Source organism: Nicotiana tomentosiformis, chromosome 9, assembly GCF_000390325.3.
Source record: "Nicotiana tomentosiformis chromosome 9, ASM39032v3, whole genome shotgun sequence".
Classification (NCBI taxonomy): domain Eukaryota; kingdom Viridiplantae; phylum Streptophyta; class Magnoliopsida; order Solanales; family Solanaceae; genus Nicotiana; species Nicotiana tomentosiformis.
Genome location: NC_090820.1, coordinates 71,245,033 through 71,256,212, shown reverse-complemented (window position 1 = coordinate 71,256,212; position 11,180 = coordinate 71,245,033).

Genomic DNA, 11,180 nt, shown 5'->3' with positions numbered 1-11,180 from the left:
AGGGATCCCGCCAGACATAACAGCGCACTAGCTAAGGTTGAACCCTAGGTTCAGACTGGTGAAGCAAAAAAGAAGGCCCAGTCCGAGGAAAAGCACGCATTCATAAAAGACGAGGTAACCAAACTTCTTAAGATAGGGTCTATTCGGGAGGTAAAATACCCCGAATGGTTAGCCAATGTGGTAGTAGTACCTAAAAAAAGGGAACAAACTTAGAATATGTGTAGACTATAAGGATTTGAACAAAGCATGCCCCAAAGATTCCTTTCCACTGCCCAACATCGATCGCATGATCGATGCCACGATCGGCCACGAGATCCTCACTTTTCTCGATGCCTATTCCAGGTATAATCAAATTCAGATGAACCCGGACGACCAGGAAAAGACTTCATTTGTGACCAGATATGGAACATATTGTTATAACGTAATGCCCTTCGGGCTAAAAAATACAGGAGCTACTTATCAACGCCTAGTAAACAGAATGTTCGAAGAACAAATAGGTAAAACAATGGAAGTCTATATCGATGACATGTTAGTTAAGTCCCTGCGCGCAGAGGACCATTTGGCCCATTTGTAGGAAACGTTCGAGGTTCTGAGGAAATACAACATGAAGCTTAACCCCAAAAAATGTGCTTTTGGGGTCGGTTCGGGCAAGTTCCTCGGCTTCATGATGTCAAATCGGGGAATTGAGATCAACTCCGACAAAATCAAGGCCATCGTGGACAGCGGGAAAGTTGTACAAAGGTTAACGAGAAGAATTGCAGCCTTAGGCCGGTTCATTACAAGATCATCATATCGAAGTCACAAATTTTTCTCCCTACTCAAAAAGAAGAACGACTTCGCCTGGACACCGGAAGGCCAACAAGCGTTGCAAGAATTGAAATGATATCTATCGATCCCACCACTGCTTCACACTCCAAAAACCGACGAAAAACTATATTTGTACTTGGCGGTATCAGAATTCGCCGTAAGCAGTGTCCTAGTTCGAGAAGAGCAAGGTACGCAATTTCCCGTTTATTACGTAAGTCGGACCTTAGGGGAAGCGAAAACTAGGTATCCGCACTTAGAAAAATTGGCACTTGCGCTGGTAAGCGCATCTATAAAGTTAAGGCCATACTTTCAGTGTCACCCCATAAGCGAATTAACCACCTACCCACTCCGTAATATTTTACACATGCCCGAACTATCAGGCCGATTGGCCAAATGGGCCATCGAACTCAGTGGGTACGATACCCCGTACGGCCATCAAGTCTCAAATTTTAGCAGACTTCGTGGCCGACTTCACGCCAACCCTCATACCCAAAGTCAAAAAGGAACTCCTTTTGAAATCAGGCATATCGTCCAGGTATGGATCTTTTTTACGGACGGTGCTTCGAATGTAAAGGGGTCCGAGTTAGGCATAGTTTTGAAACCCCCCACGGGTAACATTATTAGGCAAGCTATTAAAACTATCAGGTTAACTAACAACGAGGCCGAGTATGAAGCCATGATTGCAGGTCTCAAACTAGCTAGAAACTTGGGAGCAGAAGTCATTGAGGCGCATTATGACTCTTTGCTGGTGGTGAGTCAAGTAAACAAAACCTTCAAAGTCCGAGAAGGTAGGATGCAAAGGTATTTGGACAAACTGCTTATCACTTTACACCATTTCAAACAATGGACCCTACGACATGATGCACTTGCAAATTTGGGATCGTCGGTCGAGGTAGATGATTTGAGCTCGGGGACTGTCGTTCAACTTTCAAGATCGGTAATCGAAGATGGGCACGCCGAAATAAATTCTACTAGCTTAACCTGGGATTGGAGAAACAAGTATATTGAATACTTAAAAAATGGAAAGCTCCCTTCAGACCCTAAAGATTCCAGAGCCCTACGGACTAAAGCTGCTCGATTTACGTTGGCTGCGGACGGAACACTATATCGAAGAACATTCGATGGACCGATGGCGGTATGCGTGGGTCTGGGAGATACTAATTACATCCTCCGGGAAGTACACGAGGGCACTTGTGGTAATCACTCTGGTGCCGACACATTAGTTTGAAAAGTGATCAGAGCGGGGTATTATTGGATCGATATGGGCAAAGATGCGAAAGAATTTGTTCGTAAATGTGATAAATGTCAAAGGGTTGCGCCAATGATCCATCAACCCGGAGAGCAACTTCACTCGGTCATATCCCCATGGCCATTCATAAAATGGGGAATGGACATCGTCGGCCCTCTGCCATCGACCCCAGGTAAAGCCAAATTTATTTTATTTATGACTGACTATTTTTCTAAATGGGTTGAAGCGCAGGCGTTCGAGAAAATAAAAGAGAAAGAAATTATAGACTTTATTTGGGATCATATCATATGCCGATTTGGGATACCCGCCGAAATAGTATGCGACAATGGGAAGCAATTCGTTGGCAGCAAAATCACAAAATTTTTCGAAGATCACAAAATAAGAAGGATATTATCAACACCATACCACCCCAGTGGGAACGGTCAGGCCGAATCAACGAACAAGACTATTCTTCAAAACCTGAAGAAGAGATTGAACGACGCGAAGGGAAAATGGAGAGAAATCCTGCCCGAATTCCTTTGGGCATACCGAACAACATCAAAATCCAGTACGGGGGCGACCCCATTCTCCTTAGTATATGGTTTCGAAGCATTGATACCAGTCGAAGTAGGTGAACCTAGTCCCAGATTTTGATTCATGACGAAAGAATCAAATAACGAGGCTATGAACACCAGACTTGAATTATTGGACGAAGGACGAGAAGCTGCCCTCATCCGATTGGACGCCCAAAAGCAACGAATCGAAAGGTATTATAATCGAAGAACTAAACTTCGCCATTTCAAGCCCGGGGACTTAGTGTTAAGAAAAGTCACCATCAATACTCGGAATCCAAACGAAGGAAAATTAGGACCAAATTGGGAAGGACCATACCAAGTGCTCGAGAACGTTGGAAAAGGATCATACAAGCTCGGTATCATAAACGGCAAACAGCAATCAAGCAGTTGGAATGTATCACATCTAAAATGGTACTACTGCTAAGGTACGACCTTTCCATATTCATCTAACTGACCCATGCAGAAGTCCGAACAAGAGCTGAAGAAGATCTTTCGCTTAAAAGCACGCGTTGCACTCTTTTTCCCTTAGACCGGTTTTCTCCCAAATGGGTTTTTCGGCAAGGTTTTTAATGAGGCAACCATCAATCGTGCTGAATTTTTAACAATATCTGAGGCCTCTTTCCAACCGACCTTGAATATCGGGGGGGCATCAGGGCCCTCAAATACATCGAGTTCAGATGCAAGAAAGTCATCTCACAACAATAGGGTTCCAACAAGAAATATTGTAAGAGCCAAATGGTCAAAATGAACCATGCTCATATAGATTGGCCCAAACATAAACACATGTGCAATGACTTGAGATTTATTGTGCAACCAGAATTAAGATTCAGCCTACGGGCTACTTTCATTCCGAGTTTGAAATAATCACTCAAATATTAAGCCTACAGGCTACTGTTATTCCGAGTTCGAGCAAGCACTCACTCGACCATTAAGCATACGGGACACATTATCTCGAGTTCGAAACATTCACTCGACTGTTAAGCTTACGGGCTACTATTATTCCGAGTTCGAGCATACACTCACTCGACCATTATGCCTACGGGCTACGATATTTCGAGTTCGAAACATTCACTCGACTATTAAGCCTACGGGCTACTATTATTCCAAGTTCGAGCAAGCACTCACTCGACCATTACGCCTACGGGCTACGATATTTCGAGTTCGAAACATTCACTCGACTATTAAGCCTACGGGCTACTATTATTCTGAGTTCGAGCAAGCACTCACTCGACCATTACGCCTACGGGCTATGATATTTCAAGTTCGAAACATTCACTCGACTATTAAGCCTACGGGCTACTGTTATTCCAAGTTCGAGCAAGCACTCACTCGACCATTAAGCCTACGGGCCACATTATCTCGAGTTCGAAACATTCACTCGACTGTTAAGCCTACGGGCTACTATTAATCCAAGTTCGAGCAAGCACTCACTCGACCATTATGCCTACGGGCTACGATATTTCGAGTTCGAAACATTCACTCGACTATTAGGCCTACGGGCTACTGTTATCCCGAGTTCGAGAAAGCACTCACTCGACCATTACGCCTACGGGATACAATAATTCAAGTTCAAAACATTCACTCAACGGCTGATAAGCTACTTTTACTTTGAGTTTACATTAACTCAACTATTACATTACACCCACGGATTATGTTCCTTCAAAGCTTGAATCGTCGACTCAACAAGCAAACCCAGGGGCTACAAATCTGATCGATCAGAGAGACTACAAGGTCAACATTCGATTAAAAGTCTTCACAAAACAAAAACAAGTCGACCTCATTATACATATGTATACAAAAAGTGCCTACGTGATTAATTTACAAACATGAAGAATTAGAAACTAAGCTTCTTGGTCGAGCTCTTCCCCGTCCTCGGATCCGCTTTTGCTACCATCATCATCATCATCAGAAGCCAAGGCTTCAGCTTCCGCTTCGAGCTCTTTTGCCCTTTTTACCTCTTCGGTAAGGTCGAAACCTCGAGCGTGTATCTCCTCGAGGGTCTCCCTCCGAGACCTACACTTGGCAAGTTCGGCAACCCAATGAGCTCGAGTATCGGCGATCTTCGCCGCTTCCGGGCCTCCATCTAAGCAGCCTCAGCATCAGCCCGATATACAGCAATGGACTTATCCGCCAAGACTTTTGACGACTCAACCTCTGCCTTAGCCTCAGCAAGTCGTGTTTCAAGCTCCTCGATCCTCTTAGATTAAACTGACCCCTTTTTCTTGACACTTCGAAGTTGAACGTCGGCCGATAATAATTTTGTTAAGATAGTTTCTTTTTCCGCTGCCAGGCGGTCGAGGGTCTCCTTCCACCGATTGCATTCAGCTCGGATTTGGTCGACTTCTTCTCGAAGCAACCCGATCTTTTTGATCTTTTGCTGCAACTGAGACAATGAAGGGTTAACTTCCACGGTTGAGTCAGACCCATACTTTTACAGAACGAGGGTCACCTGCTTATCGAGCTCGACCCCTTCTTCACGAACCTTAGCCAAATTCGCTTGGAAGTCCTTTATAGCCTCGTCGTTTTGGCTGCAAAGAAGCCGTAGGGCATCTCTCTCACCTGAGACCTTCCGGAGCTCGGCCTCACACTGGCTAATATCGACTCAAAACCTACTAATAGCCTGCACAGTAAGAAACATGAGTCAAGTATGGAAAAGAACAAAGAAACCAAGTATGGAAGAATCATTACCCGAGTAATGAAATGCTGAGCCTCCTCTAATAAAAGAGAAACGTCACCAATATCGGAACCATCGTCGACTCCAGTAAAACAATCCCTAAAAGGATCCCCTGCACCAGAGCCTGCGCCGATATCAGGAGTCTTCAACTCTCGAGCATCCTTCAATGCCTCCTTAGAAAAAGATGGAAGAGAAGGCGAATGACCCATTGTCATAGCCCCGAGCAAATCACTCGGAGTACTCCGGTCGAGATTCAGGTCTTCGGAAACAACCCCGACAGGCACAGCCGCCATCGGCTCGGGAGCTCTGGCAACCTCGATGGCCTCCGTAGATCGGACTACCATAGTCGAGGAGTTATTTTCTTCTTCTTCTCTCAGTCGTTGGACCGAGTCAATTGAAAGGGCAATTGCTTTTATCCTCACCCTTCGAGTTTTGGGCTTGGGGTCCTCTGACCGAGAGGAAGCTCTTCGCTTCTTATCTTCCCCCTGTTTAGGGGCTAGGGACTCGTTTCCTTCTTCACCACTCGAAGGCCTCAAAACGGCATCCCTGGTTACGCCTGCACAAAAGGAAATCGGTAATGAATAGAATGCAAAAAATACTTCGAAGGAAACAAGAAGCAAACCTCACCATGGTTCTTGGCCTCCCATCTGCCTTTTGCCAAATCACGCCAAGCGCGCTCGGCGTAAGAGGAGGTCGAGGCTAACTTCCGAACCCAGTCCTCGAGGTCAGGCACCGCTTGTGGCATCCAAGGGGCAGCTGAACATCAGGGAAAGACATCAGAAACAATCAGAAAAGGACAGGAAAAGTGAACTAAAATCACTTACGGTCAAAATTGCATTCTTCAGGGAACGACATCTTCTCCTCCGGAATGAGATCACAGGTCCTCACTCGAATATAACGACCCATCCAACCCCGATCTTTGTCTTCATCGACGCTCGACATCAAATCCTTCGATGCCCGACGATGAAGTCTGATTAGTCCTCGAAAGATCTGAGGCTGATACAGTCGTATGAGGTTGTTCAGAGAAAAATCCAACCCCCCGGCTTTGATAGAGAAGAAGCGCAATAAGGTCACTATACGCCATAAAGAGGGATGAATTTGGCCAAGGGTGACTTGATACCTTTTGCAAAAATCAATAATCACCGGGTCGACGGGTCCTAGTGTGAAGGGATAAATATAAACACGTAAAAAACCCTCCACGTGAGTGGTAACACTCTCATCGGAAGATGGAATTTGCAACACGACCTCGGAACCCCAGTTGTAATCTTTTCTGACGGCCTCAAGGTGATCCTCCATTATTGAGCACGTATACATCGATACGTGTTCGCATCGACCCGGAACAGAGGAAGGATTCTCCACCTTAAAAAAAAATTCAAAGTGCACGGGCGAGGAACATAGTCATGAACTGACGGCTCCACCGGCGCCTTGTCATCAGACGGCCGTGAGGAAGAAGCTTTCTCCTTTTGAGGTATGGTCTTGGAAGTTTTCGCCATTGATATGAAAGGGAAGAGTGCAAAGGAAAGTGAAGAAATAGACAGCACCAAAATTCTGGTATGGACGGCCCCGTAGCAGCGAAATAGAGAGGATAAATAAGAAAGTTTGGAAGAAGAGAAGGCGCAAAAGTGGTAAAGGATGTATGGAAAGACTATTTATAGACTAAGGCATGACGGTTCGGTATCAGCGGTGGCCAATCACCGTCTGACATACATTAAATGCTTCGGTAAAACCAAGCCGATGTGACAGCTATCACATACGTCAAGATCGGGTTCGATAGAAACGTCAGCATAAATTTGATCGAGCCGCAGGGAAATCATATCGTTCCTCGCCACATCCTTTCCGAGAAACGAGGGGACTATCTGTGTACGGTCAAAACCGATTTTCAGTCATAAAGACCGGTCGAGATAATGACGTTTCAATCGAAGGGTATCCACATGACAAGCTCGGACGAATCCCGAAGTAGGGACGTCGAGCTTCGAGCTATAAGACCAATCAATGGCAAAACTCGATATCATTATCGAGCCCGTATCCGAATCGGACTACGGGGCAACATCGATCGACGTTGGCCCCGAATATCGATGACTCAAGGCAGAACTGAGCTCGAACCAAGACTGGGGGTTCGATCTAACATCGAGCTCGAGCCAGTGCCAAGCTCGCAGACAAGAGCCGTTACAACCGCACCGAGGGAGAGAATCTTGGCGAGAATTAAGGAAGAGACAAACCATCATGGGTCTTCCACTATATGTATTATTTTATTATGTTGTTATAGATAAAGCAGTGACCCTCTACTATAAAATGGGGGATAGACTGCGATAAAGGCAGGTCCTCCAAGATACATTAAGATTTCATTGTGCTTGTTTTTCTAATTCATTTCAGTCTTCCCGTCCATCATTCCCATTTTTATAGCAAAAATACATGTATTGTTATTTTGTATCAAAGGAATTTGCATACCCTTAAAACCATATCTACATTTAACGTTATCCAATTTTTCGGGTAAACAACAAGTCGGAAGTTCCAACAACCGCTTGGATCACATGTTTCATAGGAAAACTAAAAAATATCAAAGTGTTCAAATTCCTTATTTCAAGACTAACAAAAATCAGACATTGTATTCACAGTTACGGATACTCCCAAGGCATGTCTCTAAGATTCAACAAATCCATATAAAGTTTGGATTAAATTTAATTAGGTTAAATAATTAGAAATTAAATTAGTCCATTTTATTATTTTCAAGCACAAGGTCCATTTTATCTTAAGGCCCATACTCATGCCATGTGTCAAGTGACATGGCATATCTAGTCAAACTCAAAGCCAACAAGATGACGCCACGTGTTAAATGATGTGGCAACCCCAGTCCAAAACAGTGACCAATCAAGAGTCGCAAAGCGTCTAAAATGATATGTCTTGGCCAATCACAAGCAAGCTTATCACATAGCTTGTGTGATAAGTTTGATGACTCACATAAACCAATCAAAATCAAACAAAAGAGTTCATATATAGCTGGACTGCCCATACTCTACAACTATAAGTAGAGGAGTTATATAACTCTATGGGAACATTCAGAGTTGGATAAGAACTTCCGCAATTGGTGAAGGCATCCGCAAAACAAAGAGATCAATCATCAAGTGCATAGTTCTTCAACAAAGGAGTGGTCAACAGAGTTCTTCCCGGAGATCAACCCGAAACAACGAAGTGCTACTCGATATTCTTGGCGATTAAATACACCACTAGGAGGTCTGCCTCATCCTACATTCGAGAAAGACGCTTCTCAAGCCTCGAATCACGGAGAATTTCAGAGAGGAGAATCAAGAGATACATAAAATTGTACTCACAAATATTTCTCAATAAAATATCTTTTTCTTCGTATTTTTTTTTTGTTGCAGTTTATTTTTCGTATTATGAAAATTTATTGCGAATAAGTACGCCAATCATTAACTGTGCATGGCGTGTATTTGTAGTTTAAATCGATCCGTTTCTAATAGGAACCATAAATTAAGCAATAAACTTTTTTATGACTATATATAACACAATGCATTTTTTTGGAATTGAGAAAAATCAATAGCAATCATGTAAATAAATTAATCGATGACATGATTTGCATCTTGATCAAACCTCTTACAGTAGTTATACTTCTTGGGTAAGATCTGCTACATCATAATAATTGGCTTATATCATATATTGAATGGTTGCAGTCTTCACAGACGTCGCTATAACTTTTGTAGAAAGCAGCTAACGGTTAGATAATTAGTTACATTTAGGAAGACACTAACTCTTAAGGAAAAGACATATCAATTTTTACATAATTAATATATTATTATGAAAATATATATATATATATATATATATATATATATATATATATATATATAGATAGATAGATAGATAGATATAAATAGATAGATAGATATATATCAGTAACCTTGAAGTGCCTTGCTAAGGGCCATAGACATAGACCACCCTGCCAGTAATGTAGCACGGAATGGTCTTGTAGGCTACCATGTCCCACACTACATGCTGACTTGCCCACTGGGCACCATAGGCTGACTATATACGCAAAATTATGCACAAATTTAGGATAACATAGGTCGTTGGTGGAGGAATATCGGAGACATATGCTAAAACGAGGCCATGATTTTAGGTTTACATTTTCCCTGCCAAGACCTGGAGGAATATGAAGACGAAATATGATATGAACAGATGATGATATGGTGGGATCGGGTTGCAAGCTAAACATAGGTCGCTCTATGTGATTCAAAAGGATCTTTATCCCAATATTGAGAAATGTGCATGTTATCACTACTAGAAATTCGATAAAAACCGACCACGGTCGACCGACCAATTTTGGTCGGTCAAACAATCGGCCAAAAAACAGACCAAAGTTGGTCGATTTTTCAAAATATTTTATTTTTTAATTTTTGTTTACAAAACCGACCAACTTTGGTCGGTTTTCTTTGGCGCAAAAATGCGGGAAACTATTTTTGAGTTCCGCAAAATTTATTTTTCAAGAAACCAACCAACTCTGGTTAGTTTTTCATTTAAAATAAATTAAAATTTATATTAAAAAACTGACCGAAATCGGTCGGTTAATTCGACCGGTCATTTTAAAAAACCGACCGAATTCGGTCGGTAATTTTATTTTTTAATAAAACCGACCAATTTTGGTCGGTTATTTTCGTACGAAAATACAATTAAAGAGTATAAATAAAATAAAAGACAGTCTTAAAACAAAATGCACCAATGGTTTAGTGGTAGAATAGTATCCTGCCACAGTACAGACCCCGGTTTGATTCCCAGATGGTGCATTTTTTAATTACATAATTAAAATACCGACCAACTTTGGTCATTTTTTTGGGTAATTTATTTTTTGAATTTAATTGACCGACCAAAGTTAGTCGGTAATTTCCGACCAACTTTGGTCGGTATATCCTTCCAACCTTCAAAATTTCCATCACGGTGGTCGGCCATACCATGCACTAGGGTAATGTAGCAAGATTTCCATCATGTCTTCTACACTAGTGAATAGAGGACAGGTGCTAGTGTCGTGTCCTATGTCTTTTCGGTAAAGACATTACATATGCTAGCGACATACCTGTGACGCGTACCAATGAACACGTTACACGATTACTTACTTTGCTAGCATATATCATTGGTCGTGGTCTGTCGCTTGCCTATATCGTTGAGCGCGACCTATGTCGTTGTCATATGTCTTCGAGTGTGACCTATGATGCTGGACTATGTCACTAGGGGTGGTATATGCCTATGGCCCTTAGCAAGGCATATCAAACTTTAGGGGAACTAATTGAACATGATAACATACACTTTTCTCAATATTGACCAGTGTAGCACGCAATGGTCATGTAGGGTACCATGTCCCACAGTACATGTTGACTTGCCCACTGGGAACCATAGGTTGACTAACAACAGTAACCTTGAAGTGCCTTGCTAAGGGCCATAGACATTAGCAGCCCTTAGCATCATAGTCCAGTGTCATTGGTCGCACCTGAAGACATAGGAAGACGACATAGGATGCGCTCAATGATATAGGCCGGCGACATAGCCCACGATATTTCCATCATGCTAGCAACCAATCCATGCTACATTACGAGCATTCCCCAAACCATGTTGCACTCGAATATCAATTTTATGATATTCTTTTAGCTTTACATATGCCCTGCCAAGAGCTGGAGGTATACGCAGCCATGCATCGTGTACCATGCACCCAACCAATACCTTTAGCACGGAATGGTCGTATAGGCTACCTCGACAGAAGAATTGAGTAGAGATTATAGGAATAGAATAGAGATATACGTAAGAACTTGGTTGGGCGCATGGTGCACTGGTGCATGATCCACAACGCATGGTTGCATATTCCTTCAAGTCTTGGTAGGGCAAATGTAAA